Source organism: Microcaecilia unicolor, chromosome 11 (assembly GCF_901765095.1).
Source record: "Microcaecilia unicolor chromosome 11, aMicUni1.1, whole genome shotgun sequence".
Taxonomy (NCBI): Eukaryota; Metazoa; Chordata; class Amphibia; order Gymnophiona; family Siphonopidae; genus Microcaecilia; species Microcaecilia unicolor.
In genome coordinates, this window is record NC_044041.1 from 125,337,151 (window position 1) to 125,359,942 (window position 22,792).

At 49.2% G+C, this 22,792-nt stretch overlaps 1 protein-coding gene across 2 annotated transcripts in view; it reads left to right on the forward strand.

The window, feature by feature from the left end:
• Nucleotides 1–8,057: 8,057 nt before the first annotated feature.
• The window catches only part of CAPN1 (calpain 1), a 145,142-nt gene continuing 130,407 nt past the window's right edge, over nucleotides 8,058–22,792 (forward strand). The window contains exon 1 of one of the 2 annotated variants that reach the window (XM_030219876.1): nucleotides 8,058–8,176. The gene's annotated coding sequence lies outside the window, so the exon portion shown is untranslated. The remainder of the gene's footprint in view (nucleotides 8,177–22,792) is intronic. The other variant, XM_030219875.1, reaches the window with a different exon arrangement.

Here is a 22,792-nt window from a genome sequence, read left to right on the forward strand (position 1 = left end):
AATTTATGCGGGATGCAAAGAACAAACATTAAAGAAACTTCAGACCGCTCAAAACAAGGCAGCTAGACTTATCTTTGGAAAAACACGATTTGAAAGCGCAAAACCCCTCCGCGAAAAACTACACTTGCTCCCAATCAAAGAATGCATTGCTTTCAAAAACTGCAATCTGGTTCACAAAATTATCTATGGTGAAGCCCCGGGATACATGACAGATCTGATCGACCTACCAACTAGAAACACATCTGAATCAACACGAAGTACCTAAATCTGCACTACCCAAGTGTCAGGTTCTCAGGTTCAGAGCCCGCGGGGCCGGGCTCTGGAGCAAACGTGAGCCCTTGGGCTGCTGACGAGGAGCGACAGCAGCAGGCAAAACCCACCAACCAACGCTGGGCAAGCACACCGGCACCGGCAGGGACTGCAGGCACCGCCCAGCGAGCCGGAACACATGGACTGGAATCCCCCGGACTGGAGGACACAGGACTGGAACACGGGACTGGAGCACACCGGACTGGTCCACACAGCTTCACCTGCACTTAGCTACTAAGCCCCCCAGAAGTTGAGCTCCTGGGTTTGAGTAGCCGACAGGACTTACTGGATACCGGATGACATAGGGACCAGGACTGGAAACAGAAGTGCTCCTAAACCTAAACTGATGTACGTGCTCCCAAGCCCTAAATCAGCAGGAGTGTTCCTAACAGTAAACTGACAAAAGGACTTCCTAAGCCCTATACTAAACAGGAGCTTCTAAGCCCTGCTCAAGAAAGGGACTTCCTAAGCCCTAAACTAAACAGGAGCCCTGCTCAAGAAAGGGACTTCCTAAGCCCTTAACTAACAGAGCAGGGAACTAAACACAAAGCTAACACAGGTGCTACTAAGCACCAAGCTACAAGCAGAGCTCTACACTAATAAGCTAAACACAAAACTACCAAGCTACCTAAGCACTGCTCTAGCAAGCTAGATACAACTAACAAGGTGCTTCCTAAGCACTACTCTGGCAAGCAACCAGAAGAGCTCCTAGCACTAAAAGGGAAGACAGGGGAGGCACAAGGAAAAAGCAGGGAAGCTAACACATAAGCCAAGAGTGATTCTAAATCACCAAACATCAACAGCAAAGACTGCAATGCTCCCAATAGCACAAACACCAGAAGTACTTCTAACAGCAAACTCTGCAGTGTTCCTAACAACACCAAACCCTGAAGTACTTCTATCAGCAACAGAGCTTCCAAAGCCCTACACATAGCAATGCTTCCAAAACCAAGAGGAAAAAGCAGGAAAGCTAAACACACAAACACCAGTGCACACTGTACTAACACTAACCTGGACCTTAGCAAAAGCAAGCAGGGAAACTAGACTCAAAGTCAGAAGTGCACACTGCACCACCCTACCTAAAGCAAACACAACCGTTGCAAAGGCTCTGAAGGAAACAACACCACTTCCTTATCAAGGCCCTCCCTGATGATGTCACCCTCCCTAGCCCCAGGCAACAGCACACTGACCCAGAGAGGCCCAATCCACACCAATGCAAAACCATGAAGCACTTGAAGCCAGTACACCCAAAGAGAGGTAGAGCAACTCAGGCAACACACACACAGGTGCAGTATAGTGAAACAATTAGAGCCATGCTGCTGGAAGCTGCCAGCACAGAGAGACAGAGCCAGCTCAGAAAGGACAGAGAAAAGAAACAGAAGCCAGCTAAGAAGCTGACCCCCAGGAAAGAGGTAAGTTTGAGAGGGGTTCAGACCCCAATCATAACACCAAGCTACAAAGGACTCAAATACAAATCAACTTACACATCCAGTTTCTCCTATATAAGCACACAACTGTGGAACGCATTACCAAAAGCCTTGAAAACTACGTACAACCACCTAAACTTCTGGAAAAAAATAAAAACTAACCTATTTAAAAAGGCATACCCTACCAATCCAACATAAATGCCCGATCTCTGCAACACAACAAAACTAAAGTACGTAATGGACATAACACAACTCTTCTGTTGTACGATTCCCTAATGTGGCTGTGCCACATGAACTTTATCTTACCACAATATCACTTTGTATTTGTTTATACCAGAGTCTGCAAACACCTTTCTGGTACTATGTAAGCCACATTGAGCCTACAAATAGGTGGGAAAATGTAGGATACAAATGTAACAAATAAATAAAATAAATAAATAATGTCAGGAAGTAGTTTCTTCACAGAAAGGGTGTTGGAGATGAAAACGGTAACAATTCAAAAGTGCATGGGATAAACACAAAGTTATCCTGTTTAGAAGGAAAGGATCCAAAAAAGCTTAGCGGAAATTAGGAAGCAACACTGGTAATTGGGAATTAAAGCTAGTACTGGGTAAACTTTTATGGTCTGTGCTCTGATTGTGGCTGGACAGATTCAGCTTCAGAAGTTGGAGAACAAGGACAGTGTTGGGCAGACTTCTATGGTCCATGCCCTGAAAATGGCAAGAACAAATAAAGACCAGGTACACATATGAAGTATCATATACCATATGTAATGAATTTATTTTGTTGAGCAGACTGGATGGACTGTACAGGCCTTATCTGCCATTATCTACTATGTTAATATGAAAGGGGGCAGAAACTGGATAGAAGGGAGAAAGAAAGAGGGCAGATGCTAGATGGAAGGGGGAAAGAAACAGGACACAGGGTAGTTACTGGATGGAAGGGGAAGAAAGGGTAGATGCTGGGTGAAAGAGAAAGAAGAAAGGGCAGATGGATGGAAGAGGTTAGAGGAAGGGGGAGAAAGGGACACAGCAAGTGAAAGACTGGAGAATAAGAGATGTGGAGAGCTGAACTTAGGGAAAGAGATGGAAAGCTGTAGGTAGATGTAGTAAAAAGGGAAATGTAAGATTGGATAGTAAGAATAAATTAAATTTGGATGGAGAGACAGAAAAATACATTGAATATACCTGAATGAAAAAGGTGGAGAGAAAAATGAGAAATGGACAGGAAATCTTGGCAAGAGAGTTAAGAGAAGATGGAGTAAAGCAGCAACCAAAGACTGGGACCATCACAATTAGAAGAAGTAAATGATCAGACAACAAAGATAGAAAAAAGAATTTTATTTCTAGTTTAGAATAAAGTAGTGTAGTAGCCATGCTAATAAAGGTTAATAAATATAAATAGAAAGTGGAAATAAGGTGATATCTTTTTATTGGACTAATTTTAATACATTTTTGACTAACTGTCAGAAAATCAAAACCACCTTCTTTTGGTCAGGACAGGATACCATAAAGCTAATTGAAAAATGTATTAAGTTTATCCAATAAAATAGCATCTTATTTTCCATTTTTTGTTTTATTTGTTAACTAGTAGAACAGGCCCATTACTTTCTCCAGGAATGTTATTTAGAGAATAAAGATGTTCTGCATGTTGCTCAAACAGAACAAGTTGTATTGTCTAAATTTTATTACAGTGACGATCCTAGGTCGGCTGCGCACCGCCCCCCCCCCCCAGGTGCAGCATGACACCCCCCCCCCATGGTGCAATGCCCCCCCCCACCCCCGTGCATCAACCACCCTGGGTGCATTTTTAGCTGCTGGGAACAGCCGCACGACTGTCTGCTCAGCTGGCTCCCTGCTCTGGAACAGGAAGCAGGGAACCAGCGGAGCTGACAGGCACATGGCTGCTCTCTGTACCCCTCCAGCAGCGTGCACCCGGGGCGGACCGCTCGGCCCTCGGTATGCCACTGTTTTATTATATTCTGAATCTGAGTCAGACCTTAGAGGGAGATGCTCAAAGGAAACCGGGCTTGAACGTTTCATTTAGACTGGTTTAGCCAGTCTAAATAAAATATTATTTTGAGGCTAATGCACAGAGACTTTTGGCCACTGCTTTACTGTGCACAGGAGCAGTGACTGAAAGTCCTATGCTAATGAGCTCATTAATATTAAAAATAACTCATTAGTGATTCCCTCCAATGTTCATAAAACTGGCTCACAAAAATCCCCTGCCCTAAAGACTAAATCTTACCAACAGCTCCGGAGCTGTCAGTAGGTCTATTGCTGACCACTGAAACAAGCCAACCCAGTGACAGCCCTACCATTAGGTCACCTGAGGCAGGGATCTCAGGCAGCACTCTTGTGAGGCAGCATCGCCCTTGCCCTTCCTTCCCCAACCCTTCCCCGACATTACCTTTTTCTTTTCTTGTTTGTCAAAAGAAGGCGGCACCAGTGATTCCCATAGGCAGCCTTGCTGCCGGCCTCAGCTCCAACACTCTACTGCAGGTGGCCTGCCTCGGAGGAAACAGGAAATTATGTCAGAGAGGTGGGTTGCCCGCAGTAGAGAGAAGGAGCTGAGACTGGTGGCAGGGCAGCCTATGGGCGTTGTTGCTGCCACCTTCTTTTGAAAAACAAGAAAAGAATAGAAAAGGTAATTTCGGGGAAGGGGGTTGAGGCAGGAAGGGGAAGGCAGCGGCGGAAGAGCCGAGGTGGCAGCTCATTTCTTACCTCAGGTGTCTTGGGCCACCCCTGAGCCAACCAACCTATAAGAGCAGTAGGTCTAGTGGCAAAAGACTGGGAACTGGGAAGTCAGGTTTAAACCCAACCGATGCAGCTTTCACACCAGGTACAACCCCCACCCCCCCCCGTTCACTAGACATGCGCAAGGGCTGTGCTGTGAGCATGTGCCAGGAATGTTCCTCCCCCTTTACTGACCAATGCTTGACACTGACAGCATGTATATAATTGTAATGCTGTTTGTGTTGAGCATTGGTTGCTAAAACAAAATTGGTGTTCCACATAGGAGCCGACTGTGGGTGCTGTGGGTGCTTGAGCACCCCCAATCAGTGGCGTTCCTAGGGGGGCTGACACCTGGGGCGGATCGCCGATGCGCCCCGCCTCCCGGTGCAGCGTGCCCCCCCCCCCCGGCGAAAGGACACCCTCCACCCTGGTGAAAGAACCCCCCCGGGTGCAAGCCGCTGGGGGGGTGCTGCGCGCTGGTCAGCTTCGTTCGTTTCCATGCTCCCTCTGCCCTGGAATATATTACTTCCTGTTCCAGGGCAGAGGGAGCATGGAAACGAACGAAGCTGACCGGCGTGCGGCGTGCACCCAGGGTGGACCGCCCCCCCCCTTGGTACGCCACTGCCCCCCAATATTGAGAAAACTGTGTGTATGTGTCTAGGGAGGGGTTATTTCCATTGGCCTTAGCACCCCCAATAATTTTGAGAAGTTGGCTCCTATGGTGTTCCAGATAGTGTTTTTCAGCGCTGGAGTTCTGTGCATCTCTCCCTCAGTTTGGAATAGGGCCAAGGGGGAACTGGATATGTTGGTACCAACTGGGAAAGGGGAATTAACTGCTTTTCTTGAGGATTCCTCAGGTATTTTTCCTCTAGGGATAATTTCTTCATGACAAAATATTAGCTATGAAACATCACTGTTTAAAAATAGATTCCCCTTTTAGTGGGCATAAGCTGCAAATGTTTCCTGATGTTTCTTGTGGTACACATGTATGCTGGAAGCAATATTTAGCTATGAAAATAAAGTTGTTAGCATTGGGAGCAACATTTTATTGTGTTTCCTTTATGAATGTCTTATTTCATATAAAAATTATAATTGTCTTTTTTTTAATGTTTTAATGTTGATTTTTAAGAAGGGTTCCAGAGGAGATCCGGGAAATTATAGACCGGTGAGTCTGACGTCGGTGCCGGGCAAGATGGTGGAGGCTATTATTAAGAATAAAATTGCAGAGCATATACAAAAACATGGACTGATGAGACAAAGTCAGCACGGATTTAGTGAAGGGAAGTCTTGCCTCACCAATCTAATGCATTTTTTTGAGGGGGTAAGCAAACATGTGGACAATGGGGAGCCGGTTGATATTGTATATCTGGATTTTCAGAAGGCGTTTGACAAAGTGCCGCACGAAAGACTCCTGAAGAAATTGCAGAGTCATGGAATCGGAGGTAGGGTATTATTATGGATTAAGAACTGGTTGAAAGATAGGAAACAGAGAGTAGGATTGCGTGGCCAGTATTCTCAGTGGAGGAGGGTAGTTAGTGGGGTCCCGCAGGGGTCTGTGCTGGGTCCGTTGCTTTTTAATGTATTTATAAATGACCTAGAGATGGGAATAACTAGTGAGGTAATTAAATTCGCCGATGACACAAAATTATTCAGGGTCGTCAAGTCGCAGGAGGAATGTGAACGATTACAGGAGGACCTTGCGAGACTGGGAGAATGGGCGTGCAAGTGGCAGATGAAGTTCAATGTTGACAAGTGCAAAGTGATGCATGTGGGTAAGAGGAACCCGAATTATAGCTACGTCTTGCAAGGTTCCGCGTTAGGAGTTACGGATCAAGAAAGGGATCTGGGTGTCGTCGTCGATGATACGCTGAAACCTTCTGCTCAGTGTGCTGCTGCGGCTAGGAAAGCGAATAGAATGTTGGGTGTTATTAAGAAGGGTATGGAGTCCAGGTGTGCGGATGTTATAATGCCGTTGTATCGCTCCATGGTGCGACCGCACCTGGAGTATTGTGTTCAGTACTGGTCTCCGTATCTCAAAAAAGATATAGTAGAATTGGAAAAGGTACAGCGAAGGGCGACGAAAATGATAGTGGGGATGGGACGACTTTCCTATGAAGAGAGGCTGAGAAGGCTAGGGCTTTTCAGCTTGGAGAAGAGACGGCTGAGGGGAGATATGATAGAAGTGTATAAAATAATGAGTGGAATGGATCGGGTGGATGTGAAGCGACTGTTCACGCTATCCAAAAATACTAGGACTAGAGGGCATGAGTTGAAGCTACAGTGTGGTAAATTTAAAACGAATCGGAGAAAATTTTTCTTCACCCAACGTGTAATTAGACTCTGGAATTCATTGCCGGAGAACGTGGTACGGGCGGTTAGCTTGACGGAGTTTAAAAAGGGGTTAGATAGATTCCTAAAGGACAAGTCCATAGACCGCTATTAAATGGACTGGAAAAATTCCTCATTTTTAGGTACAACTTGTCTGGAATGTTTTTACGTTTGGGGAGCGTGCCAGGTGCCCTTGACCTGGATTGGCCACTGTCGGTGACAGGATGCTGGGCTAGATGGACCTTTGGTCTTTCCCAGTATGGCACTACTTATGTACTTATGTACTTAATCCATTAGATCTCGAGAAATGTATACAAGACAGATTCCTTCTTCTTCCCTTGTTTAATGACGTTATGTAGGGGGTGTACTAGGTGTAAATAATCTTCTTCAGCTATTTGATGATTAATGGAATGCCATTATTCTAATTGGTTTATGATTTTTTTTCCATTTCAGAGTTTCTTATTGTTCCCCTGATGTGGACTAAATTGTGTTCATTTTCTAGTTTTTGATATTTCGTATACAACTGTTTTTATTCTCGTTTGATCATTTCTTTTGCTATATGTAAAGGATTAATGCAATTTGTTCAAAATATGAAATTAAAAAAATGTGGCATCACAGAGCCTGCAACTGGCGGGAATCCGAGGCTCAGTGTGGCATCACAGAGCTGTGACTGGCAGGGAATCCCAAGGACAGAGTGTATCACAGAGCTTGTGATTTGTAGAGAATCCCAGGGCAAGTATGGCATCACAGAGCCTGTGACTGGCACGGAATCCTGGGCACAGTGTGACACCACAGAAACTGTGATAATAGGAGCCAGCTCTGTGGGTGTCAGTGAGAGATGAGTACCCCCAATACTGAGCAGCTCTTTCACTGACTGTGACTGCTAAGGCAAACTATACTGCTATTAGGCAAGAAGGCAAGCTTCCCCCTGCACAAATGGATATTCACGGATGGACGGAGGCCAGCAGAAAAACTAACATAACTTATCCCTTTTCTTGTCTCACTTCCCTGTGCCAAATCCGTGTTGCTCATGCCGGGAGCCTGCACTATAGGTGTGTGGATGCCTTCCACTCTCCTGCCTGCAGAAGTTGTGGGGGGGGGGGGGGGGGGGGGTAGGGAGGTTGGGTTGGAGATGTTGAATACTGGAGCAGCTTTTAGCTAGTGCTGAATGCTGATGCTGGCCCTTTAAAGCAGGAGCTTGCACTCTGCCCAGCCCACCGCAGAGGCTGCAGCCTAAAAAAAAAAAAATCTTTCACAAACAAGTGAGACAGGACCGGCTAGAGCTGCCACTCCCTTCCCTGTAGTCAAATCACAGAACGAGAGAGAGAGAGAGACAGCCTCAAGTCTAGGGAACGAAGCAAAGCAGCAGAGAAGGTAAGGCATCGTCGTCTGCTTAAAGCGTTCCCCGATGGTGGTCGTTCTCAGCAAAACGAAACGAGCTACGGGATAGAGAGGGCCGGGAGTTAAAGCTACCCTTCCAGACAAATCATACTTCTGGTTCACTTTCTTTCCTGCTCAGATCATATGGGGATTTCTTTTGTTGCGTTACCTTTTTGCGCCCTGAGCTTTGCTGCATTAAAAAGGTGTGTCTCTTTCACTGCAGCCGCACCCATACTGTATTTAAAAAAGTTGTAGAGTCTGCTTAAGAAAGAACTTTATTGACATGCTAAATAAATGTTGTTGTGTGCTGTACCTGAACTACTATATTACAACAAAAACCGAGAAGGAGATAATTTACAAAATGAAATGACAGAGTACGGGGAAAACAATAACAAGCACAGTTGCTGGGTTCTGGTCCTTTTCGAGTATCATGTGATGCTTGTAGTAGGTGGATCTGGTGAATATCTTGCTTCAGTTGTCCGTTGTATTATGCTTTAATAATGCATGTGGTTCCGATAAACTGTAAGGAATCCCGGCAACAGTGGTATCGCTACCCAAAATCTGCCCGGGCATAGTGTGGTGGCATACAGAATCTGTGAATGGCATTGAATCCTGGACATGGATGGTGTGGCATTACAGAGCTTCTGAGTTGCAGGGAATCCTGAGGATAGTTAGGGCCAGTGTTGCCAAATGGCAAAAATTTTCCAGCCCAAAGTCAGCCCAATCCTTTATAATAATTTGCACCTACGTCTGGATGCCTGGGTTCGTAACATCCATTCTCACTCATTGCCCCGCCCTCGCTTCAAAACGTAATGATAGAGGGCAGAACAATGAGGGGGAAGGGAATGCTAGAGGCGAGATGATGTCAGGAGGAGAGAATCGCAGGACATCAAGGGGAGGGAGGGAGGAAGGGAAGGGGAGGACAGGGCAGAGGAGAATTGATGGACATGGGTGGGATGGGAGGACAGTCATAGGCACCCCGTATAAGAGGCTTGGGGAGGCTAAGCCTCCCCAGCCCAACCATGACCTTCCCCTGGCTGCTGCCCCCCCAAACACAGGGCTGCCTGGCACAGCAGCGCTGCTGCACCAGGCAGTTCTCGGATGGTCCCTCCACTCCTTCCCACCCTCAGCTCCCCGATCGACAGCCCTCCTCTCCGTTCCTCCCCTCCTTGCGCGTGTTTAACCCTTTTACTTTCAGGCGCAGCAACAGCAGTGAAGAGGACAACACAGTGGGCTCGCCTCCAGCTTCTCCCTTCCCTCACAGTGTCCCGCCTTCTGCGATGATGCATTTCCTGTTTCTGTGAGGGCGGGGCACTGTGTGAGGGAAGGGAGAAGCTGTGTTGTCCTCTTCACTGCTGTCGCTGCGCTTGAAAGTAAAAGGGTTAAACGTGCTGGGGGGGGGGGAGGAACGGAGAGGATGGCTGTAAGGGAGCTGAGGGAGGGCAGGGAGAATCGCTGGACATGGATGGGAGGGCAGGGTGAGAGATGGTTGGAATTGGAGAGGAGGGCAGGGGGAGAAGAGATCACTTGACAGATGAGGAGGGGAGGGCAGGGGGAGAGAAGAGATCGCTGGACAGGAGGGGAGGGCAGGGGAGAGAGGAGAATTGCTGGACATGGATGGATGGATGGAGGGGGCAGGGGAGAGAGCAAATATGCTGGGTATGGATGGATGGAGGAGAGGGCAGGGGAGAATGGAGAGTTGCTGGATATGGATGGATGGAGGGGTGGGGAGGGAAGTCAGGAAGGAGATTCACATGGATGGAGGGTAGGGAAGAGAGGAGAAATGCTGGACATGAATGGAGTCTGCGTACTCTTTATCTTTAAAAAAAAATACTATAAATAAAAATCACAAAAAAAAGAAAGATTAAAACAACAAAAAAAAAAATATATAAAACAATCCGTATCTCATACCCCTGGAGTATATTACTCATTATACACCCTTCTCAATTATTACTTATCATGACAGAACATTTCTCCTACAGTTCCCTTAAAAACATAATCGTGATAACCTTGCTAGCGCCCGTTTCATTTGTGTGTGAAATGGGCCTTTTTTTTACTAGTGTTAATATAAATATTAAGGTCAATATTAATATTAATGAGGTCAATATTAATATTATATTAAATATTATAATGTATTAAATATTATATTCTCCGAGGACAAGCAGGCTGCTTGTTCTCACTGATGGGTGACGTCCACGGCAGCCCCTCCAATCGGAATCTTCACTAGCAAAGTCCTTTGCTAGCTCTCGCGCGCCCGCGCGGCCGTCTTCCCGCCCAAAACCGGCTCGAGCCGGCCAGTCTTCTTTCGTCCGCACTCGGTACGGCTGTGTTTTGCCGTGTCGAGCCCCGGAGAGTCGACCTCGCGCGTCCGTTATCTTAATCGACGTGTTTTTCTTCGGAAAAGTTCTCTTTTCGTTCGGAAAGTGCTCCGAAAACCCCCTTGGGTTTCGTTTGCCCCTTCCCGTATTTCCAGTTTTTGCCCCGGTAAGTTTTCTTTCGTCGTCGGGGTAGGCCTCTTTTCGGCCTCGGTCGAGATTTTTCTCCCTTAAAGTTTTGGTGCACAAATTCGTCATTTCGGATTTTGATTTCGCCGGCGTGATTTTTCCGCCCATGACATCGAAGCCTTCCAGCGGCTTCAAGAAGTGCACCCAGTGCGCCCGGGTAATCTCGCTCACTGATAGGCACTCTTCGTGTCTTCAGTGTCTGGGGGCCGAGCACTGTCCTCAGAACTGTAGTCTGTGTTCCCTGTTACAAAGGCGAACTCAGATAGCGAGATTGGCCCAGTGGAACGTTTTGTTCTCGGGTCTTTCGTCGGCATCGGCACCGGGGTCATCGAGTGCATCGACGTCATCAGCGTCCAGACCTTCATCCTCGGCCGCCAGTGCATCGAGTGCATCGAGGCATCGGCCCTCTGCATCGGCGCCGAGACATCGGATAGCTGCATCGACGTCGGTGGTACCGGGACCTCGTCTCCTGATGTCGTCGGACGGTGGTGCATCGTCAGGAGTGCAGGTGAGGGCTGTCCATTCCCCTGCTGGTGGCGGTGAGCCTTCGGGTGGGTCTCCCCCTACCCTGAGGGCTCCTGCGGTACAGCCCCCCCGGGATCGACCTGCTTCGACCTCGGCCCCGAGGAAGCGACGGATGGATTCTACGTCCTCCTCATCGGTGCCGGGGAGCTCCGGTGACATGCTTCGGAAGAAATCGAAGAAGCATCGACACCGGTCTCCTCCCCGCGTCGGCACCGAGAGCTCTGGGTCGCCGAGGGAGTCGGCACCCAGCAGGCATCGGCACCGAGAGGACCGCTCACCCTCTGTTCAGGAGATGTCGATGCGCTCCACTCTGGACAGCCCGGAACAGCCTCCACGCCCGGAACAGGTTCTGACGTCGACGCCTGCATCGGCCTCCATGCCTTTCTCTGCAGCCGCTCTGAACGAGAGCCTCCGGGCCGTTCTCCCAGAGATTCTGGGAGAGCTGTTGCGCCCTACCCCTCCGGTACCGGCGGTGCTTGCGCCTCCGGTACCGTCGAGCATGGCGCCGGCTGGCCCATCGCCCGGGGTGAGGTCCCCGACGTCGGTACCGCGTGCGGTGCCGACTGCGGCCACCTCCCAGGAAGGCTCCCCGACTACGTCGGCGGAGGGAGCTTCGCCGATGCGGGCGAGGGAGTCTACCTCTCGACGCCCCCATCGTGGACGTGGCTCCACGGAGTCGAGCCGGGCGAGGTTGCAGACACAGGTCCGTGAACCTGTGTCTGACACCGAGGGTGAGGCCTCGTGGGAAGAGGAAGAAGACCCCAGATATTTCTCTGACGAGGAGTCTGAGGGTCTTCCTTCCGATCCCACTCCCTCTCCTGAGAGACAGCTTTCTCCTCCCGAGAGTCTGTCTTTTGCTTCCTTTGTCCGGGAGATGTCTACGGCCATCCCCTTCCCGGTGGTTGTGGAGGACGAGCCCAGGGCTGAAATGTTTGAGCTCCTGGACTATCCTTCTCCACCTAAGGAAGCGTCCACTGTTCCCTTGCACCATGTCCTGAAAAAGACATTGCTTGCGAACTGGACCAAGCCACTAAGTAATCGCCACATCCCCAAGAAGATCGAGTCCCAGTACCGGATCCATGGGGACCCAGAGCTGATGCGCACTCAGTTGCCTCACGACTCTGGAGTTGTGGATCTGGCCCTAAAGAAGGCTAAGAGTTCTAGGGAGCATGCTTCGGCGCCCCCGGGCAAAGACTCTAGAACCTTAGACTCCTTTGGGAGGAAGGCCTACCATTCCTCTATGCTCGTGGCCAAAATCCAGTCTTACCAGCTCTACACGAGCATACACATGCGGAACAATGTGCGGCAGTTGGCGGGCTTGGTTGATGCTCTTCCCCCTGAGCAAGCCAAGCCTTTTCAGGAGGTGGTCAGGCAGCTGAAGGCGTGCAGAAAATTCCTGGCCAGAGGGGTGTATGACACCTTTGATGTTGCGTCCAGGGCCGCTGCTCAAGGTGTGGTGATGCGCAGGCTCTCATGGCTGCGTGCCTCCGACCTAGAGAATAGACTCCAGCAGCGGATTGCGGACTCGCCTTGCCGTGCGGACAATATTTTTGGAGAGAAGGTCGAGCAGGTGGTAGAGCATCTCCACCAGCGGGATACCGCATTCGACAAGTTCTCCCGCCGGCAGCCTTCAGCATCTACCTCTACAGGTAGAAGATTTTTGGGGGGAAGGAGCACTGTTCCCTACTCTTCTGGCAAGCGTAGGTACAATCCTCCTTCTCGACAGCCTGCGGCCCAGGCTAAGCCCCAGCGCGCTCGCTCTCGTCAGCAGCGTGCACCTCAGCAAGGCCCCGCGGCTCCCCAGCAAAAGCAAGGGGCGAGCTTTTGACTGGCTCCAGCAGAGCATAGCCGACACACAAGTGTCAGTGCCGGGCGACCTGCCGGTTGGGGGGAGGTTGAAAGCTTTTCACCAAAGGTGGCCTCTCATAACCTCCGATCAGTGGGTTCTCCAAATAGTCCGGCAAGGATACACCCTCAATTTGGCCTCAAAACCTCCAAATTGTCCACCGGGAGCTCAGTCTTACAGCTTCCAGCACAAGCAGGTACTTGCAGAGGAACTCTCCGCCCTTCTCAGCGCCAATGCGGTCGAGCCCGTGCCATCCGGGCAAGAAGGGCTGGGATTCTATTCCAGGTACTTCCTTGTGGAAAAGAAAACAGGGGGGATGCGTCCCATCCTAGACCTAAGGGCCCTGAACAAATGTCTGGTCAAAGAAAAGTTCAGGATGCTTTCCCTGGGCACCCTACTTCCCATGATTCAGGAAAACGATTGGCTATGCTCTCTGGACTTGAAGGATGCCTACACACACATCCCGATACTGCCAGCTCACAGACAGTATCTGCGATTTCAGCTGGGCACACGTCACTTCCAGTACTGTGTGCTACCCTTTGGGCTCGCCTCTGCGCCCAGGGTGTTCACAAAGTGCTTGGCTGTAGTAGCAGCAGCACTTCGCAGGCTGGGGGTGCACGTGTTCCCATATCTCGACGATTGGCTGGTGAAGAACACGTCCGAGGCAGGAGCCCTGCAGTCCATGCAGATGACTATTCGCCTCCTGGAGCTGCTGGGGTTTGTGATAAATTACCCAAAGTCCCACCTTCTCCCAGCGCAGAGACTCGAATTCATAGGAGCTCTGCTGGATTCTCGGACGGCTCGCGCCTATCTCCCAGAGGCGAGAGCCAACAACTTGTTGTCCCTCGTCTCGCGGGTGCGAGCGTCTCAGCAGATCACAGCTCGGCAGATGTTGAGATTGCTGGGCCACATGGCCTCCACAGTTCATGTGACTCCCATGGCCCGCCTTCACATGAGATCTGCTCAATGGACCCTAGCTTCCCAGTGGTTTCAGGCTGCTGGGGATCTAGAAGACGTGATCCACCTGTCCACGAGTTTTCTCGAATCCCTGTATTGGTGGACGATTTGGTCCAATTTGACTCTGGGACGTCCTTTCCAAATTCCTCAGCCACAAAAAGTGCTGACCACGGATGCGTCTCTCCTGGGATGGGGAGCTCATGTCGATGGGCTTCACACCCAAGGAAGCTGGTCCCTCCAGGAACGCGATCTACAGATCAATCTTCTGGAGTTACGAGCGATCTGGAACGCTCTGAAGGCTTTCAGAGATCGGCTGTCCCACCAAATTATCCAAATTCAGACAGACAACCAGGTTGCCATGTACTATGTCAACAAGCAGGGGGGCACCGGATCTCGCCCCCTGTGTCAGGAAGCCGTCAGCATGTGGCTCTGGGCTCGCCGTCAAGGCATGGTGCTCCAAGCCACATATCTGGCAGGCGTAAACAACAGTCTGGCCGACAGACTGAGCAGGATTATGCAACCTCACGAGTGGTCGCTCAACTCCCGAGTGGTGCGCCAGATCTTCCAAGTGTGGGGCACCCCCTTGGTGGATCTCTTCGCATCTCGAGCAAACCACAAAGTCCCTCAGTTCTGTTCCAGGCTTCAGGCCCCCGGCAGACTGGCATCGGATGCCTTCCTCCTGGATTGGGGGGAGGGCCTGCTGTATGCTTATCCTCCCATTCCTCTGGTGGGGAAGACTTTGTTGAAACTCAAGCAAGACCGAGGCACCATGATTCTGATTGCTCCTTTTTGGCCGCGTCAGATCTGGTTCCCTCTTCTTCTGGAGTTATCCTCCGAAGAACCGTGGAGATTGGAGTGTTTTCCGACCCTCATCACGCAGGACGAAGGGGCTCTTCTGCATCCCAGCCTCCGGTCCCTGGCTCTCACGGCCTGGATGTTGAGAGCGTAGACTTTGCCTCTTTGGGTCTGTCGGAGGGTGTCTCCCGCATCTTGCTTGCTTCCAGGAAAGATTCCACTAAGAGGAGTTACTTCTTTCTATGGAGGAGGTTTGCCGTCTGGTGTGACAGCAAGGCCCTAGATCCTCGCTCTTGTCCTACACAGACCCTGCTTGAATACCTTCTGCACTTGTCTGGTCTCAAGACCAACTCTGTAAGGGTTCACCTTAGTGCGATTAGTGCATACCATTACCGTGTGGAAGGTAAGCCGATCTCAGGACAGCCTTTAGTTGTTCGCTTCATGAGAGGTTTGCTTTTATCAAAGCCCCCTGTCAAGCCTCCGACAGTGTCATGGGATCTCAATGTCGTTCTCACCCAGCTGATGAAACCTCCTTTTGAGCCACTGAATTCCTGCCATCTGAAGTACTTGACCTGGAAGGTCATTTTCTTGGTGGCAGTTACTTCAGCTCGTAGAGTCAGTGAGCTTCAGGCCCTGGTAGCCCAGGCCCCCTACACCAAATTTCATCATAACAGAGTAGTCCTCCGCACTCACCCTAAGTTCTTGCCAAAGGTCGTGTCGGAGTTCCATCTGAACCAGTCAATTGTCTTGCCAACATTCTTTCCCCGTCCTCATTCCTGCCCTGCTGAACGTCAGCTGCACACATTGGACTGCAAGAGAGCATTGGCCTTCTACCTGGAGCGGACACAGCCCAACAGACAGTCCGCCCAATTGTTTGTTTCTTTTGATCCCAATAGGAGGGGAGTGGCTGTGGGGAAACGCACCATATCCAATTGGCTAGCGGATTGCATTTCCTTCACTTACGCCCAGGCGGGGCTGGCTCTTGAGGGTCATGTCACGGCTCATAATGTTAGAGCCCACTTGAAGTCAGCCTCCATTGAAGAAATTTGCAAAGCTGCGACGTGGTCATCTGTCCACACATTCACATCTCATTACTGCCTGCAGCAGGATACCCGACGCGACAGTCGGTTCGGGCAGTCAGTTCTTCAGAACCTGTTTGGGCTTTAGGATCCAACTCCACCCCCCGAGGGCCCTGTTGTTCTGTTCCAGGCTACACTCTCAGTTAGTTGGTAAATTTTTTAGGTCAATCTCAGTTATGTCCTCGCCGTTGCGAGGCCCAATTGACCATGGTTGTTGTTTTGAGTGAGCCTGGGGGCTAGGGATACCCCATCAGTGAGAACAAGCAGCCTGCTTGTCCTCGGAGAAAGCGAATGCTACATACCTGTAGAAGGTATTCTCCGAGGACAGCAGGCTGATTGTTCTCACAAACCCGCCCGCCTCCCCTTTGGAGTTGAGTCTTCCCTTGTATCTCTTTTGCTACATACGAGACTGGCCGGCTCGAGCCGGTTTCGGGCGGGAAGACGGCCGCGCATGCGAGGTGCGCGCGGGCGCGCGAGAGCTAGCAAAGGACTTTGCTAGTGAAGATTCCGATTGGAGGGGCTGCCGTGGACGTCACCCATCAGCGAGAACAATCAGCCTGCTGTCCTCGGAGAATACCTTCTACAGGTATGTAGCATTCGCTTTATAAGTACATCATATTATATTGTAAATAAATATTAATAAAGTAACCACAATCATAAACGGATCCCTCCCCTACGAAGAAAAGAACTTACTGAACTCATTGTACATGGCAAACTGAAGAGGTAGAGAGTGACTCTGTGTGAGACTCTGAAAGGCTTCTAGCCGCTGCACAGGCATGCTCAGGCATTTAAAAGAAGCTTGCAGCCCGCCTCTATGGGGCTTCTATTGGTCCACGAGAAAAAACAGCCAACCTACGGCGGCAAAAAGCTGCCCAATATCCTGTGACCCCGGCTTTCAAAGAAAACTGCTGTGGTCGTGTGAAACCTGCCCAATTGTGCGTCCGAAACACGGAATTGGCAGTTTTGGTTAGGGCCAGATTTACATTAAGACAGTGAAAGAGAGCGAGCGAGATTTTGGATTATTTGCTCAGCCTTTTCACCCCAGTCGGAGATATCCTGAAAACCCCGACTGGCTAGGTTTGCCTCGAGCACTGGGTCGAAAACCTTAATAGCAGCTCAAGGTGCTTGCTATACATACTGTAACTTGGATCAGTTCCTTATCTCTTGCTTAACTACACAAAGAACTTGCCTTGAGTTTAGCCAGTGGCGTACCAAGGGGGGGGGGGGGGGGGGGGTCGGTGGGTGCGGTCCACCCCGGGTGCACGCCTGGCCGCTACGTTCGTTCTGTGCTCCCTCTGCCCTGGAACAGGTTACTTCCTGTTCCGGGGCAGAGGGAGCATGGAAACGAACGAAGCGGACAGGCGCACGGCACCCCTCCCCCCAGCGTCGTGCACCCGGGGGGTTCTTTCGCGGGGGGGGGGTGTCCTTTCGCCGGGGGGGGGGGGGTTGCACCCAGGGGGCGGGGCGCATTGGCGATCCGCCCCGGGTGTCAGCCCCCCTAGGAACGCCACTGAGTTTAGCTAACCATCAAATTATCCCAACTGGCTCTGTACCACCATCTTGTTCCCCATCATATATTTTCTCTTGGTCCCTCAGCTTTATGGTAAGCCTTATTGTAGAAACTAGTTAACATCATATCTATGTTAGTTGAATGTTTCTAATGCATGCTTATTAGGTGTATCATTAGTATTATGCTAGCATTGTATTCTATCTCTGTTATTTCAATTTCAGTGCTGTTAAATGTGTATATTTTTGATACTGTTTCACAGTAGTTCTGTTATTGTTTCAATTTACTGTTTTCAAGTTTACCTCATTTATTGCATTTATGTTTATTCTTGGTCATTTTACTATTGTTATGCTGTTAACAAAATTGTAAGTTTTATGTTAAACTGTACCTGCTGTACACCACCTTGGGTGAATCTCTTCATAAAGGCAGTTAATAAATCTCAATAAATAAATGAGGTGCATGACATTAAGGCATGGTAGATATTTCCCTGTCCCTGGAGGGTTTGCAATCTAAGTTTGTACTTGAGGCAATGGAGGGTTACGTGACAAGACCTCAAGGAGCATCAGTGAGATTTCAACCCATGCTTCCCTAGTTCTCATTCTACTGCTCTACCCATTAGACTACTTCTCCACTCATACTCAGAAACAACTGGGGCTGGGGTATCCTTCCTCTTGCCTCTCCCCTCCTCACCCCAATCTTACAAGCCTGGTTCCTCTTTTCTTCTGTCATTTCATTAATTAACCCCCATTGTGATGCCACAATACTGAAGAGCACCTGGCTACTTAGCAGTAACTCTTGGAGTAATTTTAGCACAGGGCCTGCCATCCTTCTACGGCTGATAGGCCCTGCAGAGCCCTGGTTCACCTTTTCTTTTCAATTCCTGTCATCATGAAAAGCTTTGCTAGGAGCATGATGCTGCAAGGATTGTCAGCACTGGATGGCAGGTGGGCCCCATACTAAAATTACTTCAGGAGAAGAGTTGCTGATGAGAGATCATAGCTTGGGTCAAGGCATGGTACTGACACTCTTGTACCTTTTGAAATTTGGTGCTAGAGGCAATTGCCTATGCCTGAATGCAGGCCTGGGCACAGTGTGATATCACAGAGCTTATGACTGTCAAGGAACCCCATGCACAATGTGGCATCACAAAGCCTTCAGTTGGCAGGAAATCTCTGGCACATTGTGGCATCACAGAGCCTTCAACTGGCAGAGAATCCCAGGATCAGTTTGGATCACAGAGCCATGATTGGCAGGGGATCCATGAAACAGTGTTGTATCACAGAACTTGCATCTGGCAGGGAATCCTAGGGAGTGTGACGTCACAGAGCTTGTATATTGGCAGGGGTTCCGCGGGATTGGAGACGAGTGGATGTGGATCCTCTTCACAAAAGTGGAGACAGAGAAGAAGTGGGAAACTACAGACCGGTAAGTCTCACGTCGGTAGTAGGAAAAATAATGGAGTCACTGCTGAAAGAAAGGATAGTTAACTTTCTAGAAGCCGACGGGTTACAGGACCTGAGGCAACATGGCTTTACCAAAGGAAAATCCTGTCAAATGAATCTTATTGACTTCTTTGACTGGGTGACCAAAGAACTGGATGAAGGACATGCGCTAGATGTAATCTACTTGGACTTCAGCAAAGCCTTTGATACGGTCCCCCACAGAAGACTTGTGAATAAGCTGAAAGGGATGAATTTAGGACTGAAAGTGGTGAACTGGATAAGAAACTGGCTGACTGACAGGTGGCAGAGGGTGGTGGTAAATGGAATCCACTCTGAGGAAAGGAAGGTGAGCAGTTGAGTTCCTCAGGGGTCGGTGTTGGGGCCTATTCTGTTTAATATATTTGTGGGAGATATTGCTGAAGTGTTGAAAGGAAAGGTGTGCCTTTTTGTGGATGACACAAAACTAGCCAATAGAGTGGATACCCTGGAAGGAGTAGAAACGATGAGAAGGGTCTGGCAGTTAAAATTTAATAGTAAACCATCAAGTACTCACACTACACTCATATTATTACTTTTTAATTACGCATAGATTATGTTTTGATGTCTCGTCAGATGTTTGGCGGGGTGTGTGGGGCAGACATTGGGCCGTATGCGGTGTCGGATCATGCATGGGTTGGGGTGGAGTGGGTGCCGAGGGGTGCGATTACGCAAAGACCTAGATGGCGATTTCCTTTGGAGCACAGTAATGATCCAATACTTAAGGGTCACTTACAAAGAAGTTGGAAAGCGTATGTTGAATGTAATCAGGGACATCGGGACGATCCAGTTTTGTTTTGGGAAGCTGCGAAGACGGTGCTGAGAGGTGAAATTATCAGCCATGCGCATTTCATGCGGACGGCTCGTGATAGAGAGATCTTAAGACTCAGTAACTATCTTTGTCAAGTACGCAAGAGATTCGGGGAGACACATGCGGAGTGCCATAAACAGAGACTGTTAGAGCTCCAAACAGCGTTGAATGAACTTTTGCAGAAGAGGGCGTGTAAATCTCAGACCTACTATCGTTATTCCCTTTATAAGTACGGGAATAAAACGGGAAAGTTGTTAGCGAGACTAATTAAGCCACGGGGAGGGAATAGAACTATTCTCACCCTTAGGAGGGAGGGAGGGGGCCTCCATACGTTGGAAAAGGCTATTTGTGATACCTTCCGGGCTTTTTACGAAGCTTTGTATGCCCCTCCGGTGGATGTAGGGCTAACCAGTCAGAGGTATTTGGAAAATCTTAAATTGCCGCGGCTCACACAAAAAGAATTGGGCCGCCTTAACCAGCCAATTACTGAGGATGAGGTCACCATGGTCATAGCTCGCAGCCCTTTGCAGAAGGCCCCGGGACCTGATGGTCTGCGTGTGGAATTCTACAAATTGATGGGGGACGATATTGTACCTACCATAACTAGGTTTTTGAATCATGTAATAGAGAGCCAGGTGATGCCCCCTAGTTTGAGCAGAGCGCAGATCATAGTGTTGCTTAAGCCCAGAAGGGACCCTTTAGAGCCGACATCTTATCGCCCTATCTCTTTACTGAACTATGACATTAAGTTAATGGCGAAAATCTTGGCTAATAGGTTGGCGCGCTTGCTGCCTAGACTGCTGCATGAGAGTCAGGTGGGGTTTGTAGTAGGTAGGTCTGTGTGCAAAAACTTGAGGGCGATCTTGGCATCTTTAGAACATTGCTCGCAGAGAGACTTGGCGTCATTGCTTATTAGCGTTGACGCGGAAAAAGCTTTTGATAAGGTTCACTGGGATTTCCTTTTTGTCACTTTAGAATGTTATGGGTTCACTGGGTGGTTTGTGGAAGCATTACATGTATTATATGCTAATCCCAGTGCATCGATGTGGGTGAATGGCCTTGAATCGGAGAGTTTTCCAATCCGGCATGGTACTCGGCAGGGGTGCCCGTTATCACCACTTCTTTTTGTTTTGGCCTTGGATCCCCTTATTAGGGATATTATGGAAAATCCCATGGTCAGGGGAGTTCAAGTGGGGTCTCACACGTTCAAGATCGCAGCCTTTGCAGATGATCTTTTGGTCCACCTCACGAATCCAAGGGAATCGTTAGAGACACTATTGGAGACGTTTCAAGAATATGGAGACTATTTGGGCTTTCGGTTAAATTTGGATAAATCTGAAGTTTTGGCTTCCCCAGCTGTAAAAAGGAGGGACTGGGGGCCGGAGTTCCCACTGCGGTGGGCTACTGAGTCTTTCAAATATCTAGGTATACGGCTTGCCATGAATACTTCTGAACTTTACCGATTAAATGTTAGGATCTTGCTTGAGGACACTAAGGTTAAGTTGGATGCTTGGATGCATCTCCCTTTGTCTTTAATGGGGCGTATAAATTTGATCCAGATGGTGCTGTTTCCCCGTTGGTTGTATGTTCTACAAACTTTGCCTATCCGTTTGCAGCAGAAAGATCTGAAACGGATAACGCGTCTTTTTAGTCGTTTTTGTTGGGCAGGGAAAAAGCCAAAATTGAGTCAGAAAATGTTGGTTGGGAGTTACCCAGATTTGTTTCTTTATAATCAGGCGTGTTTACTGCGTCATCTGGGGGACTGGTTGGAATCGACTCAATATTACACACCCACGTATCTTGAACAGGCTCTTTTTGCTCCATATGATATAATGGCGCTACTGCACCTGCCTCGTAGCATGATACCCCCACGATTAAAAAACAATGTGTTGCTGCAGCCACTTCGTGAGGTGTGGCAGTGGTGGGTACGACAACTGGGGGGGAAATCATGTGTCACAGACTTATTACCGATAGTAGGAAATGTGGCGTTTCAAGCAGGGATGGATAATCCGATTTTTGAAGCTTGGGAGAAGCAGGGACTTGTGCGCTTAGAACATTTGTTGGGTGATAATGGGGAGGTGTTGCCTTTTGAAGCTATTCAGAATAGGGTGGGAGTGGCCTGGGGTAATAGGTTTGCTTATGCGCAAGTTAAACATTATATTAAGTCCTTATATCAGGCTTCTTTGAGGGGACGTTGGGGAGACCGAATCCGAGGTTTTTTCAAAGAGCTGGTAGCAGAACGGCATTCGGTCTCTGATTTGAATGGGGCTTTGGTGCGGTGTATACACCAGAGACGGTATGATGGACTCAAACAAAAATGGGAACAAGATTTGGGATATGCATTAACATTATGGAATGTGGAGGCCACTTTAAGAGGCATTCGGCAGCTAGTAACGGATGAGCGGTTGAGAGAGTGTGGGTACAGAATAGTCCTTCGGGGATACATGTCCACGGCACAACAGGCTCATATGTTAGGGCAGGTTAGTTCTACCTGTTCTAAATGTGGGAGGGGGGGGGGGGGTCCAGGCACCTTCTTTCATGCGTTGTGGCAGTGCCCACAGTTGCGAGCGTTTTGGCAGCGGGTTCGAGGGTTTCTGATCAGGTTAGGGCATAAAGTTCAGGGAACAGAGGGACAGTTTTTGCTAGACCAACCAAGGGCTTTTGCTTCATTGAGCGCTCCTGCAACTCTGTTATGTAGAAAGCAGAGTCTGGTGGCTCGAAAGTGTATACTGCAATATTGGACCTCTCCGGAGGCGCCCGCCTACTGGCATTGGCGTAATCAGGTGCACCTTTTAGCTTCTTGGGAGGCTAGAGATTCGAAATCATCGCCTAAGCGTAGGAAGACATTCCTCGGGATATGGATGCCATATATTCAAATTCTTAGCCCAAGGGGACGAAGTTTGCTTATCAATGCATGTTAAGGATGGTATGGATGGGAAAAAGTACATGTTTATGGATGAGGAGTAGGGAGAGGGAGGGGTCGGGCTTGTACTCTTAGTCTAGTCCCTGGATACATTTCCAAGTTTTGTAGAATGTGAGCAACCCAGGCATACTGAGTTATTGGGTTTAGAAGTAGGGGGGGGGTGGATTGGGTTGGAAGGTAGGGGG